The sequence below is a fragment of the Pollachius pollachius genome (genome assembly GCF_949987615.1).
Source record: "Pollachius pollachius genome assembly, chromosome: 8".
NCBI classification, from domain to species: domain Eukaryota; kingdom Metazoa; phylum Chordata; class Actinopteri; order Gadiformes; family Gadidae; genus Pollachius; species Pollachius pollachius.
In genome coordinates, this window is record NC_136941.1 from 14,250,161 (window position 1) to 14,260,160 (window position 10,000).

Here is a 10,000-nt window from a genome sequence, read left to right on the forward strand (position 1 = left end):
GGGGTTTCGCAGGTTGGCGACCTAAATGCACAGGCTTAGAAGAGAAAGTAGACAGCTTTGCTGGTTGAATGTGCGGGGGAGGGGGGGTTTGGAAAGCTCTGAGGGGGTATCACCATTCATTCATTTTTTATACCCCCTCTCTTAACAATGATGGATTAGTAGCGGTACTATTCCTAGACAGATCACGGACATAATAGACAGATTACTGATGACCAAAAAGTGGGGAGGGGGAAATATGTATACAAATGGCAGTTTTAATGACACCACGGATGAGTGTTGAAGTAAGTTTGTTAGCTAGTCTCTACTTGTGCATTTCTTGTACTCGTTGAAAAAAAAGCCTTCGATAAAAAGTTGATCATAATATGTAGGCCTAATTCAGGGCAAGAAACGTAACGTTTTGTCATCATGCAGCACAAGCAATGTTTGGTATTTCTTTCAAATATCGTTTTTTTGTACCGACTGCATCAACTCCCTCCAGTGTAGAGGGGAGTGAGGCGCGGGCCAACTGCTAAGTGTGTCCATAAGGGTGTTGAAGGTGCGAGTCACATTAAGCAGTCATGGGGTGCTGTGGTGCAGTCTGCTGCAGGCGGGATTATCCCGGTGTGGGGTAAGAAAGGTGACCGGGTCTTCATCCATGTGTTCGCTTTCCTTCACTCTCTCTTCCTCACCGCATCCCTCAACGCTTTATCACAGAGATTGGATGTGTGTGTGTCTATGTGTATATGTGTGTGTGTGTGTGTGTGTGTGTGTGTGTGTGTGTGTGTTTGTATGTGGGTGTGTTTTGGCTTGCATGTGTGTGTGTGCACATGCATGTGTGTATGTGTGTATGCATGTGTTTGTGTGTGTGTGCGTGTGTGTGTGTGTATGTGTGTGTGTGATTTGATTTGATTTTCTGTATTTGTGCGTATGTATGAGTGCGTGCGTGTGGGTGTGGGTGTGTTTTGGATTGTGTGTGTGTGTGTGTGTGTGTGTTCACTTGCATTTGTGTATGTGTGCACGCATGTGTGTCTATGTGTGTGTCACTGTCACTTAAGCCCAATGACCTAGCAGCCTTATTCCGTTTGTGCAGCTCTCCACCATCTGCAGGAGTATTATTTAAATCAAGCCCAGTAGTGTGTTCCGGTTCTGTCTAATAGCTGGCTGCTGGTCCACTGGTTTACACTGAGATGATGTGATAATCCCAACTGACACCTTTACCCAGTACAAGTCACAATTTACAACCTAATAGTAGCAAGGGAAAGTCAAGGGATTAGTGTACGTATGTTTCTAAATTTGTCACTTGGATTAACATCTTGAGAAAGTCCTTGCAGACCTGATATTTGAAATAGTAAGCATGTGTTTGTCTGAATGACCAGTTTATAATCACCTCTCTTATAGTTTGTGAGGGACTGGGTGTATGTATGTGTGTGTGTGTGTGTGTGTGTGTGTGTGTGTGGTGTGTGTGTGTGTGTGTGTGTGTGTGTGTGTGTGTGTGTGTGTGTGTGTGTGTGTGGGTGGGTGTGCGTGTTTGTGCCAATGTGCATGTACTTGCGTGGGTTTTTGTGCATGTGTAAATGTGCATGTGTTTGTGTGTGTATGTGTGTGTGTATATATGTAAGACATGCTACTTCTAAAACAGACATGGCATCCCACCCAAACACTGTATACCCAATCGGCCCCCCCTTGCCCTTTCCTTCCCAGCCCCGTGACCTCAACCCAATTTACATGTCACCCTCTCACACACACACACACGCACACACACACACACACACACACACACACACACACACACACACACACACACATACACACACACACACACACACACACACGCATCACCACACAAACACCCACACACAGACACACGACAAACATACATACACACTTAACCCTATATTGCAGAAGAGCATCCTTCTATAGAGGATCAGGATCATTAAAGACTACACACAAATGTGTATTTGCATATCTATATGTCTATCTATAAATGTATATCTATATTTATAACAGAGCACAATAAATAAAGACTTACAGATTTTCTCATGATTTAAAGATTGAAAATTAGAATTGTAGTTCACTAAATAAATAGTATTTTTACCATTATTAACAATAATTCTCATAAGAATAATAACAATAATAATAATAATAATAATTATTATTATTATTAATTATAACAATCCTTAAAATTATACAAATTATTATTACTGTTATTGTTAATATTCAGTTTAATATTCATTTTAATAACAATAACAGTATCAGTATTGTAATTATTATTAATGATAATATTATTAATATTATTAATCATAATTGTAATAATAATAATGTGTCATTACAGACATTGCGGTTTTACTTCCATAATTAAACTTGCATTACGACTACGATTATGAATATTTATTTGTTAATTCAATATGTATGCATGTGTTTATTTGTTTTAATTATGTTGCATCATGATGTGGTTTTGGCAGTAACTCTAAACACTGAACCATGTGGAGGTGTCGTGGACGGGGAGCTCCTTTGTGGGACTGAATGGCTTATGATGGCCCAGCCCGGCTGATGCGCGGCCAGGCTCTGCTCAGATTGCTCTAGATTAGGAGAGGGGCACTCTGAGAGGAAGTATGATCCATATTAAAGCTGCATAAAATGAAAATTGCAACGATTTAGAGGCGGATCACAGGCATCAGAGAATTTAATCACAACCTGGTGTGTGTGTGTGTGTGTGTGTGTGTATGTGTGCCTGCATGCTTGTGTGTCTGTGCCTCGGTGACATGAAGATTATGCTGTAGAGGTAGGCTGTATTTACTCATGAACCCGCCGCTCGGATGTTCAGCAGCATTGATCTTCCCTGGTGGCGTTTAACCCTGCCATCATCACCTGGGAGGGGTGCTGCTGTTTAACGTTGTTCAATAGGAGTGATGGGACAGTGAGACCTACATTTCATATGCCACACTGTGTCCCTGTTTGTGTGTGTATGTATGTGTGTGTGTGGTTGCATGAATGTGTGTGTGTGTGTGTGTGTGTGTGTGAGTGTGTGTGTGTGTGTGTGTGTGAGTCTGTCTGTGTGAGTGAGGTGCCTGGGTTTATTTCTGTGCTTGCATGTGTGTGTGTGTGTGTGTGTGTGTGTGTGTGTGTGTGTGTGTGTGTGTGTGTGTGTGTAGGTGGCTGCATGTGTGTGTGTGCACCCTGGGATGATATTGTTCTAGCATCCTCCACACTGGTAATCCCCCTAAAGCTTTAAATACTCTCAGAATTTACAACACTGCAAAAGATATCTAAAGAGTAAATATGTATAAGAGTAAATATTTATGAGTAAATATGGAGAAGAGTAAAAATGAAGATGAGTAAATATGTTGTCATATTTTCAGTTGAGGCAAGACAAAACAAATAATACCTTCATAATGTAAATTAGAGTTTACAATATAATAACCACACATAAAAAGGAAACATGCACATTTAAACAATGCACATTTACATGAGCAACGATTCATCAGTTCAACTGTGTGAGTGTGTGTTTGTATCAGGGTGAGAGTGCATGTATGTGTGCACACAAGTGTTGTTATGCAGAGCCCTGGGCTATCAGCAGTGAGAGGGAGCACCAGATACATGGTCTGCGTCCTACTTGTGCTCACCTGTATCTTTGTCTTTGCAGGGCCTGAGTAAATATGATCTTGGTCCAAATAGATCTATGTCCAGTTTTTTATGGTGCTAGGCACATTTGTTTCTTATGCTCCTTTTTTTCTCTATTGCATTGCTGTTTTGCTCTTCCATCATTGTGCGTTGATGCAATGGTACTTTATACAGACACACACACACACACACACACACACACACACACACACAAACAAACACAGCACAGCCCGGCACAGATGTGGATTGAGCAGATGGTGACCGTATTCATTTTTCCAGACTATCATGAACTGAATATTATAGAGAGCAGACTTAGCCAATCCTGAATCTACTCACATTCAACATCTACACACATTAACACACACTAACACACACACACACATACACACACACACACACACACACACACACACACACACACACACACACACACACACACACACACACAACCCCCACACACACCACATTCAAACACATGGTTTTCGTGCGGACATATAATCCATTATGTTCCAATTACCCCAGTGACCTCAGTCTCAAAATCCTACATGTCCCCCCATCATTCTTTACCGATCTCTCCCCAAAGACCAGCTCTTCCTAGATGTCCCTCCTTAACACTTAATTGGACTCTCCATTCAGACCAGCTCTTCCTAGATGTCACTAACTCCTCACTGAGCCCTCTACAGAACAGCTCTTCCTCGATGTCCCTCCTTACCTTTCTACTGGACTCTCCAAACAGACCAGCTCTTCCTCGATGTCCCTCCTGAACTCTTAACTGGTCCCTACACATAGACCAGCCCTGACGACCTGCTGACGGTCCTGACCCTTCCCCTCGTGGCTGTCATCCTGCCCCTTGCCTCTTGCCAGGGCCCTGCAGCTGTGTATAGCGTTCACCCTGCTCTTGTGCTCTCCTTCACTCACTCTCACATTCATTATCACTCATTCACACTCTCTGTCTCTCCCTGTCTCTCTTCCCGACAGCATAGACCCTATCTCTATTAATCTCCCATTTCCTTCTCTCCTGCACTCTCTCTACCTTCATCCTCTCCCCTTCCTCTCTCTATCCATCTCCTTCTATACATCTCCCTTTCTTCCTCTCTCTATTTCTCTCTCTGTCTCCCCCCTAACCCTCTCTCGTTCCTCTCTCTCCCATCCACATCCCTCTGTAATCAAAATGGTTAAAACCAAAAACCTGTTAGGCAGTAAATCAGGTTTAATCTCTGGCCTGAAGAAAAGATGAACATTAATCCACATCTGTCCATACAAATGTTTACCGCTCATATTTTAGTCCTCATTAGGGGCGGCCGGTAAGCCGCATGCTTATGGTTATGTGCATGCATGCTGGGAAACAGATGACAGAGAGACAGAGGGATAGAGTGAGGGAGAGGGAGACAAATGGGGGGGAGGAGAGAGAGACAAATGGAGGGGGGGGGGGGGGGAGAGAGAGTCAGAGAGTACGCTAGAGAGAGAAGAACAGAGTGGGAAAAGGGAAAGAGAGATAGAAAAAGATGGGGAGAGAGACACAAAGGTCGCGGGGAGAGAGAGAGCGAGAGAGTGAGAGAGAAGCAGGGAAACTGTGGGAAACAGAACAAATAGATATGTTACCGCTTTAAATCAAATCTAAATGTGTGTGTGCATATGGGGGAAGCCTCTCTTTTAGAGTGTAAGCGGGCCTATATGAAACACAAACGGCCGCACACTTTATCTAATGAGAGTTTCAGACGCTTTCAGAGAGCAGCAGGACTAAGCGTACCTCAGCTAGACAGTGGATATCTATTGTGGGCCAGTCCGGAGGCATCCCCCCCAGTCCCCTGAAAGTAACAGAGATTCCAACATAGTTTTCTTTGTGATTTTAAACAGGTCAAGACACATGTTGCATAAAAATCAATACTTTATCGCCACTATGATAATGATATGATAATGAGGGCGTAATGCAGAAAAGTTTATTCGTAGGCCAATACCCTTTTTAACATTTGACTCTGAACTCAGGTCCTGTTCTTTTTCTGACGTCATGGCTCTGAAGACACAACCAATTGACGCAGACAGGCTAGATGCTAACAATGTGCGCAGCGGCTCATGTTCTTGGCTGAGTCCGAGAGAGGGTTTAGCTTCTCGGACACTGCAACGCAACGGTTTGTGGCGTATTTCATATACAGCATCGCTCATTATAACGCTCATACTCAACGGCGCATACTAGCTTAAAAAGGTGGTGCTGTTACCATGGGGATTACGCCTCCCTTCTCCTTCTTAGCACTCAAAATGCCATCAAAACATACGTATGATTTATGCCTGAGTTTCATTACTATTTTGTCTAAAAGCTAACTGCTAACATGATTTACATATTGTAATCGCATAATAATGAAGAAAATATTATAGTGTATATGGACAGGCAGGTAGTTTGGTGTAAGTTCAATGAAATACAAATACTATGAGTGTATGGCTTTGGTGTTTGTGGGGTTGTGGGGTTGGGTGTGGTTGGGTGTGGTGCGCATATATTCCGATCACAACGCATCCATGCTACACAATCAAAGAACAAAGTGTCAAATTGCATTGTCACTTTTTGTGATTTGTCTTCTGATTCAACCCCTTCTCTCTCTCTCTCTCTCTCTCTCTCTCTCTCTCTCTCTCTCTCTCTCTCTCTCCCTACCTCTCTCTCTCTGACACTAACTCTTTCTCTCTGCCATTCTCTCTCTCTCTGCATCTTCATGTAATTCCACACTAATCCTTTGGGTACAATAGTTTTTTAAAAGGTCCAGCTGTCCCCCGGTGTAAACACCACGAGATGCATTCTAACGAACGCTCTGTCTGCCATTACCAGCACCCACCTCCCACCCACCTCCCCCACCCCCCCCTCTCACTCTCACCCTCGTGGCCTGGAACTGTCCTCAATGACTTAATCTGCAGGGTGACAGTCCTCTGAGCGGCGGGCGTGCGAGGGCGGGTGAGGGTGCTCTCTCTCTCTGTGATCTGTAAGGGGATTGCAGTAATTACTGGGTTCTGTGCACCGTATTTATCTTTTCAAGGGATGGGTGATCCCGCCGTAAAAAAGCCTTAACATTTGGCAGTTAACTAATGCGCGCCATTAGATTGATTGTGTTTGTGTGTTTTTGTGTGCATGAGTGCGCGTGTGTGTGTGCGGAGGGAGGCAGTAATGTTTGCATGTGTGTGGGTGGGGGGATGAATGTGTGTGTGTTTGTGTGTGTGTTTGTGTGTGTGTGTGTGTGTGTGTGTGTGTGTGTGTGTGTGTGTGTGTGTGTGTGTGTGTGTGTGTGCGCGGCTCATGTCAGTGTTCCATATTTCCGTCCCACTATGTCTGCTTGTGTATTAAATAATGCTTGCTTGTTCTCTGTAATCCTGATTAAATGGGAGTTAATGGGTGTGGGTGTGTGTATGTGTGTGTGTGTGTGTGTGTGTGTGTGTGTGTGTTTGTCCATGTGTGTGTGTGTGTGTGTGTGTGTGATACCTATTCATGAGCTCAGCCTCCGTGACCTTCTATGACAAGAGAGCTTGTGTGAAGGAACATGCTTAAAGCACATGATACATTATACCAGGGTCAACATAGATATGTTCACGAGTATCAGAGCTTTCAGATCCTGTGTTGTGTTTTTTTCTACTCCTGAATCCCAATATTGAATGAGATATAACGACCAAATAATTTTTGTTATTTTCCTTTCTTTTAAAACATTTGGCACATTACGACCAAAACCTTCCTCACTATGAAACATTTTTTTTCCAGTAAAGTCTGAGCTTTCACATGAACGACAATGAAGTGATCACTCTTCTAGCGTGTGGCTAAGAAACTAACAGATTGACCGCTCTTCGCCTTCCAAAATCCTCCCCCATGCATGCAACATGTTCCGCACGTCCATCTTGCCTGTTTGTGTTTCTTTTATTTTTTCAGATTTTGGTGTTAGTTTGTGTGTGTGTCTGTATGTGTGTGTGTGTGTGTGTGTATATGTGTGTGTGTGTGTATGTGTGTATGTGTTTGTGTGTCTGTGCGTGGAGGCTTGTGAAGACGGAGGCTGCACCAGGCTGTCGTGCCGACACAAAAAAATCAGCCCTTCGTTAAATCACCTTACCGTGCCATCCAGCCGGCACTGCCCTGCACTCTGCTTGGCTCTCCGTGCGTGTTTCTAGAAAAGGCAGATGGGGGGGGGGGGGGGGGGGGGGGGGAGAATAAGGAGAATAATTATAAATAATAATAGAAACAGAACAATGAGTAATGTTCATAGTAGCAATGTCATATATTGTCGTCTTCGCGCCCCTCCCCCCTCCCCTGCCCCACTGAAACATTAAATATCAGAAGCAGTCGATGTTCTTTGCTCCTTCTCACTTCCAAGTCTCGCTTTTTTTCCACTCCTCTTCATTCCTCTACTCTTCCTCTTCGTCTTTTTCTATCGCTTTAAATCACAGGTCCCACTAGCAACGTCTCATCCTCTTGTATCTTATTAAGTTTAATGTTTCTGACCTAGGAGAACAGGGCGATAAGTACACCAATATAATTATCCCATTTTACACTGCCTTAAAATGTCACTGGGAATCAGAGTTATGGCGTTAATACAATAAAAAGGGCTTTTGGCCATGAGAGATGATGACTTAATACTGGACCAGTCAGAATTTATCTGCTGTACTTTTCCTCCCTGTCTAACACTTATAGTTAGCATTCTGTCGATTTAGCTATTCATACAAAATGAAATAATGTGATCGCTTATTAACTACTTTTAGCCACTAAGCACATTTTACACTTCATTTAAGCACATCATTTATCCCTGTTCATATTATATAAAATATTGATTGAATTGTAACATTTCTAAGTGAAACTCGAATTGTAATTACGCATTGTTATGTTAGAATATAAAATACAGAAAGCGTTTATACATCCGCATCGGTATAATCATTTAAAACATTTCTACCTGTAGCTGAAAGAACCATGATTATATTTTAACCAACCCTATGATTCATTATCAATTTCTCCTTTGCGAGCAGAGCTCAGAATTACACCATATTATATTTAGATTCTCGCTGTTTTCCAGAAAGCTGGCCGGCGATAGTGCTATTTACTGTGGGGCTGATGGAGGCACATTTGGGAGCAGTTCAAATTCAAAGCCGTGCCAATCTTCTAATTTTTCAAGTTGTTTCATCTCTGTCTCTCCCTGTCTCTCTGTCCTTCTCCGCCCCCCGCCCCCACCAATCCTACACACCCTCTCTTTTCCTCACCCGCTCTGGTCACCCCCTCTGTCCCCATAGATGTCGACGTGAAATATTTAAACACACTTTGTAGTGTGTGGGGGGACAATGCACTTCAGCAGATGGGCCCTCCCTGCACAGACGCAATGTATGCAAATCTCCATGCAAAGCAGCCCAGGATGTTTTCAATATAACACAAGCGCCTCCGGCCCTGTTTTAATCCCCCTTTACCCGCAGCCAGTGCACCATTTCATCCAGTCAAACGCCTTGAGCACTATGTCAACTTGGACATCTGGCCACTTGACGGAACCCAAAAAATAGTCTGTGTTTCATCTGTCTGTGTGTGTGTTTGGGTGTTTGTGTGTCTGTGACTGTGTTTCTCTGTGCCTGTGTGTTTGTTTGTTTATGGAACAGCAAGTTTTCAGAAGGTTCCAAGGTGACGTAAAGGTGATGTAGGCTAGTGTGGTGGTGGTTTCTCCTGAGCCAAAGTCATCGGGGCGCACGGCGTATGTGCGTGTCTGTGTGTGTGTGTGTGTGTGTGTCTGTGTGTGTGTGAGAGAGAGAGACAGAGAGAGAGAAAGACTATGCCGCCGCCGTTCTGTTCGTTGTCTCTTAAGTTTGCTCTGCCGATGTTTACTCTCTTGGTCTTCCCGCCTCCCTCCACCTCTAGGAATACACAAAGCACACGGGCCGAACCGCACACAGACTTGCAGATCGGCAAAGAGTGTGCAAAGACACATCCACACGCACACGCAAGCAACCACACAAACACACACACACACACACACACACACACTTCACACAGAGCTGCCCCCCCTGCAGCCCTGATAGTCAGAGCGGTGAGTTCTGCAGCGGTGACATGTGAAGGGTGCTAGCGCATCGCCAGGCACCTGGAGACACACGGCACCCTTCACTGCGGTGTTTGTCCATATCTATGGCCATGTGTGTGTGTGTGTGTGTGTGTGTGTGTGTGTGTGTGTGTGTGTGTGTGCGTGTGTGTCTGTGTGTGCGTGCGTGTGCCCCTGTGTGGGTGTAGATGTAAATGTATCTGATGTATGTAAATGTGTGTGTTTGTATGTATGTAAATATGTGTCTGTGTTTGTATGTGTGTATCTTTGTGTTGCCAATGCATATGTTTGTCAATTGGATATATGACTGTGCATGTATAGTTGCATGTGTGTTTGTGTATATGTATGTGAATGTGTGAGAGAGAGAG